This window comes from Centruroides vittatus, unplaced genomic scaffold, assembly GCF_030686945.1.
Source record: "Centruroides vittatus isolate TY-2023 unplaced genomic scaffold, ASM3068694v2 contig_484, whole genome shotgun sequence".
Classification (NCBI taxonomy): domain Eukaryota; kingdom Metazoa; phylum Arthropoda; class Arachnida; order Scorpiones; family Buthidae; genus Centruroides; species Centruroides vittatus.
In genome coordinates this window covers 668,827-681,964 of record NW_027122274.1, presented here as the reverse complement: position 1 = coordinate 681,964, position 13,138 = coordinate 668,827, and the positions used below count along the sequence as shown (strand labels likewise).

General features: G+C 29.4%; 1 long non-coding RNA gene across 1 annotated transcript; it reads left to right on the top strand.

Moving 5' to 3' along the window:
• The first annotated feature begins 432 nt into the window (after window positions 1-432).
• LOC136977989 (uncharacterized) lies at window positions 433-1,756 on the top strand. The gene is made up of 2 exons (XR_010881154.1): window positions 433-503; window positions 1,400-1,756. It is a non-coding gene; the product is annotated as an uncharacterized lncRNA (long non-coding RNA).
• The last annotated feature ends 11,382 nt before the right edge of the window (window positions 1,757-13,138 follow it).

Here is a 13,138-nt window from a genome sequence, read left to right as displayed (position 1 = left end):
TATTATAAAAAAAAATGTCAAAAACCGTGTTTTTATGATAGGGGCCGTGTTTTTTTTATGTAAAGGCTAATAGACATCGACACACGTGCGGGCATACACATGCACTCACAGAATTTTGTAAGTTTTTCTTGCTGTTTTGGACTAATGGAGAGTCTAAACATGAAGAAATGCAAAAGATGGCAATCAAAATTTGACCGATTACCATACTTTCCTTAAGTTATATTCTACAGTATAACAGTTGGGAAAGTAAAAGTTTAAAAATAAAAACTAATTTTTTGAAAGTTTAATTTTAGTAATAAACAATAGAGATTAAAATCTCGTAATAATTTAATATTAAGTATTTATTTTAAATCTTTTTAAGCCGTAAACTTTTCTAAACACGCTCATTAAATGCAATAAATTTTAATGATTGTAGATGAACAGCTGATATCTATTTAGCACTTTCGTCATTTGTCTTCTGTTTATAAAAGGAAAAGATTTTCTGATAAAACAATATAAATCTAGTAAGTATTATTTAACTAATTCCGTATATTTTCCCTAATTTTATAACATTTATATAAAATTAATTTAATAGTTAAATTTGTCTAATATTTTTAATCCGGCTTTTCCAAATGCAGTGAGAAGTTATATTAAACTCTACAGCTAAAACGTAGTCTTAGTTTGACAAAATAAATAATCATATAAATACTATATAAATTAATATATTTTAATGTATTTCTATTTTACTATACCAAACAAACATGCTGCTTATAGCAATATTGTTAATACGAGATTCTATGTTATAATTGTAAATGTAATTTATTTATATTTTCTTCGAACTTCATGTAAAAACATAACTGTTACTTATGCACTACATATAACCACAGTTCCTTCCTGAACAATTTATTTAAAGTATAAACGAGTGGGTGAGAAGGAAGTGGGAGTTTTAATATAGATTTGTAAGTATTGTTACGTCCACGAAATAAAAAAAGGAAAGTTAAGTATATTTAAGATAGAAAACCTAAAACGACAGATATTCATGTGGAAAGTTATGCTGTTAAATTGTAAACTATAACTATGTCTGTATACTGAAGAGGAGTCTGAATTGAATAAAACCTGTGTCCGAATTGCATCTGTAATTTAAATAAAGTGTCAAGAATCATTGGGTCTATGTGAACTGGACAAATAAGAAGTGTCTTTATATAAAACATTTTATTATGAAAAACGTTATTTTATTTTTCGGAATTTATAAAATAAGTTTAGATAATAATTCTTCGTTTGATTTTTTTCAAATTAACTAAAAACTTAATAAAATTGATTATAGAGTCCATATGACAATGCCGTAGAAATTAACATAAAACTATTCTTAAGTTTAAAATTAGAAATATTATAAATGATATTTGAATACGTTTTCTTACAGATTTAAAGTTAGAAAATGAATAAATCATCTTTGTTTTTCGTTTTATTGATTGTTTTCATTCTGCTTCCAAATAGAAATGAGTTCTTTTTAAGTTAGTTGTATTTGTCATGTTAATATACTTATATAACTGATTATTTACTCTATTAATAGGCTGGTGTAAAGATTTAAGAAAACGTTCAGAAGAAAATGAAGAAGTTCGTACTTACAGATGTAGATATGGACCGAGTGGAAGATCTGATAACGAAGAAAGTGACGAAGCAAGAAAAAATAACAATCCTTGTAAAAGTGGATAAGCCTTATTTACTGACATAACTCTTGTTATTGAAAAATTAAAAAAAATAAATGCATTAATTTCTATTTTTGATTTTTAAATTTTAATTTCAAAAATTCAGTTTTATATGTCAGTCAATATAGAAAAATTTAATTAAAAACATTTAAGCATTTTTAAATGATTAAATAATACCTCGTATATATCTAATTGAAAAAATAATACAAAATTCTATAAATTAATTATAAAAATATTTCAAAATATTTTATGTAATAGGTTCAAAAATGAGTAGATAGGCCTATATACAGTGATACTTCATATTTCGAACGACTCTAACTTCGAATGCTTCAGAGTTCGAACGCAAAATTTGACAAAAGTTCGCTTCGGAGTTCGAACTGAGCGCGCAGTGAAAAAGATGTGCTGGAAACATAAACGCAACCTGTTATGTGTCCAAGTTATCTTTCGATTTCTCTTTGCATTATGCTTGTATGTTTTCAGTGTTTTTTCGCTTTATTTTTGTTGTGTTTGGTTATATATACTGTATTGTGTGTTATTCGTCGATTTTTAACAATTGCTTCCGGCATTTTTTCTTTATCCACAACTTTTGAGCATCACCTACGTTTTGCATCCTTTAGTTGAAAACTTCCTAAACGGAACTTTTTATCCACATTTGACATGCTTTGGATATAATATTAATAAAATTAATAACTTTAATAAATAATACAACAATATTTCTAATAATAATAATAACAAGAAAACAATAAAGTCATCTGAAGTAATATACAGTATAATATGATGTGTTATGAAGTAGAGTCATCTGTGGAGAAAGAAAGACAACAAACAAACCCATAAACAGACCGGTTATTATATTTATAATTGGAGTAACAATTTTAAAAATATGGTGAATGTCATATAATTTCTTTGCGGTCATCACTAAGTACTAAAATAATATAGTTAATAATATACACACTAGTAATGTATAATTTATTCTCATATTTGCACTGGTAAAGCTTAGTTTGAATGTTCTTCGTTCGAAATAGCTTATGGTTCCATAATGGCACGAGGCAGAAAACGGGAAAATTACGTTGCCAAAGCCCGAAGACCACAAATTAGATCTCGAGGACTGTTCTTGTAAATGTATAAAAATATGTCAAAATTTTTTAAACATATCACTCCGGGAAACTATAGGATAAAACTATCGAATTAAAAATAATATTTTGTGTGATTGCGAAAAACTGAAAAAGTATTTAGGCATTGTTTCATTAAGCATAGTTAAATGATAATAAGTCAAAATTAATTATAGCCTTCAATGATAAAATAATGACAAGACAAAAATCAAACTTGTATTGAATATTTTGATGTTCAGAAATAATAATTTATATAATATTAATATGTTCATTTTATGTAAGTTATTTTACTTTTTAGAACACGATTCTGGAGAAATAATTAGCCAGGTTGAGGCCGAAGTTTTAAACGCGAAAACGTGTACGTCGGACGTTCAGCGCCGCTTTCCTGTGAGCCTAGAAGTTTGACAATGGCGTTTGGAGTGTCGAGCATGAGTCCACTGACTTTCCAAACGCCATTGTCAAACTTCTAGGCTTACAGGAAAGCGGCGCTGAACGTCCGACGTACACGTTTTCGCGTTTAAAACTTCGACCTCAACCTCGCTAATACTATCGTGTATTACTTCTCCAGAAAATTGAATTCAGGTTTAATTTTCGAATTCACAGTAGCTTTGAATTAGAAGAAATTTAATCCAACGCAAATTTTTCCAGTCTTGATTATTTCCATTATGGGCAGGCTAGTTGCAATTGACTTCATACTAGCTGACTACCGGAATCAGTTAGCGTGAATGAACTGTTAGTCATATGATCAATATGTTATGAACTGGTAAGTCCTCGTCATTATTTTCAATAACAAATAGAAATTTATACTCTAATATTCTATTTATAACTTATACAGGCCCTCTATAGGAAGGCAATAGAAGAAAGAGCAATAGCCCTTTAATATATTTATTGCTTACAGGAGCTTCATTATATTTCTTTCAGATTATAATATTTACACTTCTAATATTTTTATCACAAAGATTTAACTTTGTTAATTTTTATATTGTTTAAGTTCATGAAGTTTATTTTTAAATAATCATTAAAGCAAGAAAATTTCTATGTATTATTTATTTTATTACTCGAATTAAAAATTACTTCCACCTTTGACTTTTTATGTTTTTCAAAATGTGGTATAAAGTAAAAATTAAATTTTAAGTGCAAAATTACAGTATTTTTTTTTCTTTTGTAAAATATATAATTATTTTTTAAAAATCAGTAACGTAGTTTTATGATAATTTTTGTATTTTGTATATTAATGGCTGAAAATCGCTTATACATTTCAATTTTCCTACATACACGTTGTACATTGTTTAATACATAGCGTCTGATAATGATTAAGTTATCAACTGCACATTTTAAAACCGGGACTTGTAGCAAATCGTCATCATCATCATCATCATTATTGCTCTCTTTTTCTTCTTATTCACCTTTATCGTTTTCAAGTGATGACATTTCTTTAAGTATCTGAAAAAACTCAACATATCTGAAAGAATTTTCTGGTAATCACTTGTACAGTAGGACAATAATAAAATAGTCAGTTGCTTTTTACTCTTCTTTTTTTTATGGCATTCTCTTCCTTTAATATGAGTGAACTGGCATCGATTTGATGCCAGTTCACTCGAATCAGTAAAACATCAATTATCATCAGTAAAAAACATCAATTTTGTCGCAATTAAAAATATTGTACGCTTATATTGCTTTAAAAGTCGCAGCAAAGTATCATTTATCCAATCCCAACCATTTCGGTATTGACATCATTTCTTACAAGATTTTACTGTATTTGGTAGTGGCGTAGCGCCTTAGACGATATGGAAGCTATATCTTCAATCTGAAAATATTATGATGTGTACTGATTATTGATCTGGTACTCTTATTAATATGACCTTTCCATAGTCTGCGGATTTATAAAAATTATGGTAATATTATAATTTGCTAGCTCTATTAAGTAACTTGCCATTTGGCTGCATATTTTAAAAGCATCTACATTACCTAAAACTGAACTAGTCTAAGTTAGCAGCCCTACCTCACGCATACGTGAATGAAACTGTGTTTCATCCCAAAATTTCTTTGTGAGAACGGTGAATGATCCATTCACTCAACAATTTGACCCGAGTCCCGGATCCCTGTTTTCCTGAAGTATCCAACCCCAGTCTTGTTGCAGTTTCCCTAAATCTAATGGGAAAATTCTCCTTGTTCTTATTTCTTGATTATCTTTATCTTTACTCTCAGGAAGAAATGACGCTAAACCGTTGGTTCAGAAGAATTTTGATCAGTCTTGAGAAAGTAATTATTTATTTTACAAAAGGAAAATGATAGTTAACCTTTCACTAAAAGTGCAAGTTACTCTTTTAGTAACTTACACTTGGATGTTAGATTTGTTAAGCAAAAAGCGTGTGACCTAATGAATAAAAGTTATGTTCCACAACTTGTTGGCGTGAACAAGCTAATTAGATGAAAATTATGACGTAAAATTTCATTTATTTGGCCACATCTAAAATTTCCCAATAAAATTGCATAAGTTTTAATGTAAATCAAACTTCGTGTAAATGGGAATAAATGTCACTTTTGTATTGGCTCACTTAAGTGTCAAGATAGGACCTAAAGTGACATTTATTCCAATTTACGTGGCCAACAGAATAGGAAAGTTTTGCATTCCGAAATTCAATTAATGCTTTTAAACAGGATTCTTTATTTACGGCAACGCGACACTTGGACGAACTGCCGAGGGGGATGCTTCTGGGAGGACTTTCTAATGGAAACTGGCCCCTATTAGGTTTCCAAATGTAGTGGTTTTGTCCACTCGGTCACTGATGGAAGCGGAATTGATAGTTTTGGAAAAGTTTCCCCCGACAGATGACGTTCAAATAAAATAAATCTTCATTTATACTCGGCAAATTAAATTTATCTTTCTTTAATAATTTCAATAATAATTATTATTATAATAATTATTATAATTATAATTATTATATTAATAATTATAATTATTATAATAGAAAAGAAATTATTGAATAATAATAATAATTATTATTATTATTCAATAATTTCTTTTCTTGAATTTTCCTGTTAAAATACAGTATTTAGATAGATTCTTTGATTCTATTTCATAAACATTATTCCGTCTATAAGTACTGAATGGTTTAATTCTAAGACCACGTATATTAAATCTGTAACCCACAGGTGTGTTAAATTGAATAAAATGAGAATAAAGTTAACGAACCATACTTTTGTTGTGACTGCAAGTAAACACAAAATAACTATTTTTAACATTTGGGTATTGCTACATTACGTATATTAAAAAATCTCAATATTTTATAAAATGATGGCTTATAAATGGCAAATCTCTATGCAAAAACCCTGTATTCCACATGATACTATTAAAATCTATCCTAAACAATCAGGAAGCAGTCTCAAAGAATGTACGTAATCAGTTGTCGCTGTCAGAACTGACTGCTCAACATCTGACTATTCTTGGGTCACTGTTGCGACTTTCAGCATTCTTTCACAAAGTTTCCTGGGAGTCTTTGGAGCACTGCACAGAGGTCGTGATACTTTGCACGAATGTATGTGCACAGCTTTTTTATGTCTCTAAGGTTAGAAGCAGAAATTGGCTGCCTCCCATGTAGAGGCGTAGAAGTGAAGCATTGCTTTCTGGAAGTTTTTCTCTCTTCCTGATAAACACTTCCTGCAAGACTTCCATGGCATTGTAAATGTACCGAATAAGAATTGTATTTGATTTTTCTTTATTACTTTTCATTCTTCCAGCTTTCTGCCATCGGACAGGCTCCCCATGAATGTGTTTTGTCTTGAAGCTCAGTGCAATACGCATTACCTGTACAGACACAAAGTGTGTTTACTGTGACATTCTGACTACTTCGAAAGAATATTTTTCTTTCTGATTGACTCCACAAGTTTGCACCAAGATTCTGAAACGCACACAGCAGGCATATTTTTTTCTTTTGCTCGATGACTCCAAAATGTCTATCACAATCAAAAAATGTGTGACCTAATGAATGAAAGTTATGTTCCACAGAGTCAACAACTTGTTGGCGTGAACAAGCTAATACAGACTGGACTGAGAGTACTTTTCAGAAATTCTCATATTCATCAGTTTCTTTGATTTTGGTATTCATATAGTTGAACAGACAGGATAAGATTTCATCAGAACCTCTGCTGGCTTGGTCTTGACCACTTATGCATGTATGATTGGTTTTCACGATCTCAAACATAGAGATTATACGTCCAGAGCTGTCTACTGTAAAACACTAAACTAGTGTTTATAGGAGAAGTGGTAATGCCTGATGGAGATCTAAGACGATTGCCAAGGTGTTATTTCTTTCGGAAGCTTTATGAAAGTCGTATTTTATTCTGTCTTGGGCAATATCAGCCTTCTTTAAGTTAAAGCCATATTCATTTTTCAGCTGTTTTTTTTCATTCCTCTGTATTAACAGTCTGAACCGTCGCCTTATATTAGTTGCATGTTTTACATTCGTCTAAGCTAGGCGGCCGAAATTCAAGTTAAACTCTGTAGTAAAAATATTGGAAAATGTACTGAAGAACACGGTTCTTCAGGACATTTTCCGATTCTTTCCTGATTCTTCCACTGCTCCTCAACGTAAAGGCTGTATACTTTCCGTTGATTTAATTCCGGAGAAAGGTATTGTCTATTTGGATTATCTCTGCATGTGTAGTAACTTCTGTATTTTAAATTCTTTTGTTAGTGAATGCTCTCACAATATATTTTTTATTTTTATGATTCCTGTTTGGTCTTTTATCACGTTTTCCATGTTGCAAGGTCTTTAATAAATCATCAAAATTTAACTTATTTGCAGTTCTTCACGAATGACTACACTTGCTGTCTATCATTTCTGCTGGGATTGTCACTTACAGGAATCATGCATGGAAATGCGATACTGTAAACCTCAGTTTGAATGCGTCTGACATCTGTCATCTAACTTGGACCCTATACACAATCAATGATTTTGTAGAAGGAAGATGACTTGAATACAGTTCATGAATGGCGAAACCGTGCAATTTGACAAAATATGTGTTATAGTTTTTATATACGGGACCACAGAATTCTGTTTAATACTGTACTCTACAATACTTAAATGAATCCTGCTGTAAGCAGCCTGCATTCAATGTATTGTACAGTACATGTACTGTACCATGCATTTTAATATTCTGTTGTTCATTGTTGATTGGATTGTATTGAAATAGTTGTTTACTGCAAAGCGACACGTGAGCGATGTGTCGCTTTGCAAATAGCTTATGGTTCCATAACGGCACGAGGCAGAAAACGGGAAAATTACGTTGCCAAAGCCCCGAAGAACGCAAATTAGAACTCGAGGACTGATCCAGTTTCTATAATTTGTTATTGTATTATATACAATTAATAGTTACACACACTAAAAGTGCAAGTTATTAAAAGAGTAACTTGCACTTTTAGTGAAAGGTTAACTATCATTTTCCTTTTGTAAAATATATAATTACTTTCACAAGACTGATCAAAAATTTTCATATCTGAACCAACGGTTTAGCGTCATTTCTTCTTGAAGGTAAAGATAAAGATGATCAGGAAATAGGAACAAGAAGAGTCCTTAAAAATTCACAAAATTACGGAGACGACTTTCCTTTTTAGGCTACTGCCTCCGCGAAAGGAAGGTCGTCTCCGTAATTTTGTGAATTTTAGGACTCTCCTTGTTCCTATTTCCTGATCTTTTTTATCTTTATGATATACATCCGAATCTTTATAATATACATACCGAAACAGGAATCATGAAAATAAAAAAGATATTATACTGCTGATGGTGTAACTGCGAAAAGAAGGACAAAAGTAAGGATTTTACCTATGTGAAAAAGTCGTATTTATATTTTTTTATTTAATAAATAAATAAAAATTATTATTATTATTGTTATTTTTCTTTTGTTTACTTTTATAATCTACATTAAAGTTTTAGCAGGATTCTGTATAATGTTCTACTTACAGGTCTTTATGACACTTTTTCATAACCTTGCCTAGGTAACCACTTTATATATTTCGTCAGAAATTACCTGGAAGTTGGCCACATAAATGAGGTTTTAGTGTATTTTGCCAAACAAAATAACTGGTGTGATCTATAAATAAAATATTTATTAAGACGGTAAATTTCTTTTACAAAATACAAAGAATAGTTATTAAATCCACAAATAAACTATGCTATCGATAGTATAAAATGAAAATATGCTTAATTTAGGAATTCAATAACTAACCAAAAAACTTACACTTACATGATAATAAAATTGATTTTAATAATTGAGTCCACCAAATGGCCGAGTAAATACATAAAACTAATGAGCATTGGTATAGTTAATCGCAGATTTTCACCTTACCAATGGGCACAGATACTGTTCATTTGTGTGACACGTAAACAGGAGCCCATTTTTCCATAAAAAAATTTTTGGGAATTGAGCAACACACATGCGATTGCCCCTCGGCATATCTTACTTGTGTTGCATTGCGGTGTGGTATGGTGAGCCACATCAAACTAATTAGCAATTGTTGTAGAAAATGACGCCAATTGAGATTTGTTTTTGTTTTTTTTTATTGCTTACACTCATTGATAAAAATTTATATACTGTATTATAAATAATACAAAATAAGCAAATAATAAAATTTAGTGTATAATAATAAATTACGTTATTCAAATAGGCCATATATAAAAATTAAAAATAATTGAAATAAATTGTTAGAATTTTTTATAATGGGAACAAATAATCACTTAGGTGAATAATGATAAAACTAAGTAGTTTCGATTGAATTTTTGAATAAATCACAAACAACTGCATCTATAAAAAATTAAACATTTTGGACAGTTTATTAAAATGAACAAATGAACCAAATTATGACAATTTTCATTAAAAAAAAACTACAAGGGCCACGCTGTAATGCAGTTATAAGCAACCGACGAAGTCGTAATATGCAGTACTCAGTGCTTTGGCAACGTAATTTTATTTTCCCGTTTTTTTTCTCGGGCCGTCATGCAACCACAATTAAGCTGATATTTGTGACTAAGAACATTCAAACTAAACTTGACCAGTGAAATGATGAGAATAAACTATATTATTCTTACTAGTTTCATTTATTAACATATAGTATTTTAGAATTTATTGTAGTGGGGATTATAAACTATGTCGATATTCAGCAAGCTTAAAGCCTGCGACTTCATAAAAAAAAAATGCATGTGGTCTTCGAAGCCCATGCAGTTCACTTGGGGCCCGCATCTAGAAAAGGTTGCTCATAATTGCTGTAGCATATTGAAAAACAGAAATACAGTAGAGACTCGTAAATCGGAACCCCGGTAATCGGAATTGCCGGTAATCGGAACGATTTTCAGTCGGACTGTGTCGTGCTGAATCGAACGTTTTTGATACTAAATTTACTCCTAAAGTATAATTTTTATGTTTTTATATTCTTCAATATATTTATTTTGTTTGTACAAAATGCAGAAATAATTTTTAACGATACGATAGCCTCGATTATTATTATAAAAATTTTCGTTAGGCTTAAAATCGACGAAAATTCAACACGAAGCGACATGCAACGGAGAAAAATTCAACATGAAGCGACACGCAACGGAGAAAAATTTGAACATCGGACAGGTTAATATATTTTTTCGTACATAAACCGTAATCGGAACAAATTCCTAATCTGAACAACCCCAGTCTCCAATTGATTCCGATTTTCGGTTCACTACTGTATTTAACTTAAGAATTAAGAATTAACTTTGTTTATATTATCTGTCAAAGTATCTTAAACCGAAATGATGAAATTAAGTAGATTTATTTAATCAGTTTGGCTTAGAATACTATATAAATAATTTTTTTTTTTTTAATTTCACTTTGCCTTGTGGAATGGCACCTCTAAATACAGATTGACCATTCTGTGTCAATGCTCGATAGAGGAATCTTGCTTTGAAATACTCGACCGTTCGGGTAAATAATAGACGTTAACTATCTTGTTTATCTGTAAATATTGTCTGATTGAATGAACAAATAGACCATAGACGACAACATTCGAGAATAAGTATAATAGTAGTATAACTGACCAATTGCATTAAGCATCTTTGAAAACTAAACGAGTCAATAAGTCAAGTACGTATACTTACAGTGACTATTATTTACATATTTGATTTATTTTACTTTTAAATATAAGAAAACGCAAGAAAGGCATTGTTCATTTTCAAATCCATAATCTCAAAGAAAAATGAAGAATAGATAAGTTATATATTTAAAATTATATTTCAAATCCATTTCCAACTGTATAATTTTCATATATAAAATTCAATATATTAAAATATCATCTGAAATAAATACGATACTTAATTTTAAAAGTCGTTATTTAAAGCGGCTTTTAATCATATAATTAAAATAATTATTGATACTAGTTAGAATCAATCGCTATCAAATAAAATAAAAATTTTTGGAGTACGTTACTAGCTTTAATTATTCATAGAAATATAAAATAACTACTAGTTTTACAAAACTGGCACAAATCTGAAGTGATTAAAGGAATGCTAATGTTTTTCCATACATAAAAGAACTTTTTTATCCAGAGTTGAATAAACCATTTTTTTTACATAAAAACTTATGTTGCGGTTATATAATCGTAGGTGGGTCAGAAATAGAAAGAAAAACAGAATACCAGGGATGATAATATGCTGCACTTACAACAATAATTTTAAAATATTTATTATTTACATGCTTTATAATAAAGATAATATTATAACAAAGCTACGAGAGATTTTTTAAATCTTTCCTCTCTGTGAACTCTAAGAAGGCCTTTTTAATCATATCCACCAAGGCCCAGAATGGGGAGGCCGGTACTGTCAGGACGAGGACAGACATGTCCAGCATACACCACGCGTAAAAATTTTTGGCAGTTTTTCGACCGCCATAATTCGATTCCACGATCTCCAAGAATAGTAGGCTCAGCTACTCTGGGACATCGCCATCAAGTTATAAGGTTTAGAAATGATGTTAAACTTTCAACGAACTATATATTTTCTTAAGGTATACTTTTTGTTTTAATGGCATGAAAATAATAATAAAAAAAGAGTAATTTAGTTATTTATTGCAATTAAGGTTAAGTGTTTCGAAAGTTTAACTTGACATTGTATATTCTACATTATATTGATGTAAACTCAGCATGAGCATGAAAGGTAACCATGTGTTTCTTATTATATTATTTCGCTGTAATAAAAATATTGTATCTTGTCTATTTTTAAATATAATTTTATGTGATTAAGATATTTAAATTTCAATAACTTTTGCTGTTTTTTATTGTCAATTTACAAAGTATTTTATTTGCTGTTTTATATGCTTAAAGATTAAAGGTTAGTAGATTTCTGAGAATAAAAAATAAACCTGTTTATGGAGGAAATAATCAAATAGAAGGAAAGTTCATACATACATTTGTTAAAATAATTTTGTTCTGTTTTTTTTTTTTTCCCCTTAAAGTATAAGGAAACTGTCAAGTGCCTTAACACTATTGTTTGCTTGAATACAATTTGTCAGTCTTTTAAATTTATTCTATTATTTATTGTTATAATGATTTCAAACTTAGTCTTGAATATTTAATTTTGCTTGCTAGTATCTGTCAAGGACGTGTTCTTTGAAGCTGTGACAGTTTGAAATAATTATAAATAATAACTTTGGAGATTATTTATTGAATAAATTGTCGTAATTATACATTCGTTTTTGTAAACATTCCGCTAAATCACTTATGACATCTAAGCATTTTATTTGACCTTAAAGAGTATATTTTATAAATCTTATACTTTAGTTGAATGTTGGTCAAGGCAATATAACAAGAAAAAATTGAAGCTAATATAAAACGGTATATTAAATAATTGGTAATTTTTAATTATTAATAGTTAATAATTTTATAAATTTAAAAGAAAAAAATGTTTATTGTGTGTAACTATTCAATGTATATAATGCAATAACAAATTATAGAAACTGGAATTAAATTATATTAAATTATTTTATATAATTTTTAGTGTTTTTCTGCATTTTAATTTTAAAATATCTAGAAAAATTTTTATTTTTAATGTTTATTAAAAATTGCTGTTTATTTACACAGGCCTATAAGATCATGCTATTAATCTATACTGATTAGTTTAATTGCATGATATACACATAATGTTTGCAATTAGACATTATTTATTAATAAACAATAAAATAAACATTTTTCTAGATATTTTTGAATTAAAATGCAGGGATTTTTTCCCTGCATTTTAATTCAAAAATATCTAGAAAAATGTCTTATTATTTAATGTCTTTATAATTTCGTCTTTCAAAAACACTTATTATTTAATGTCTTTATAA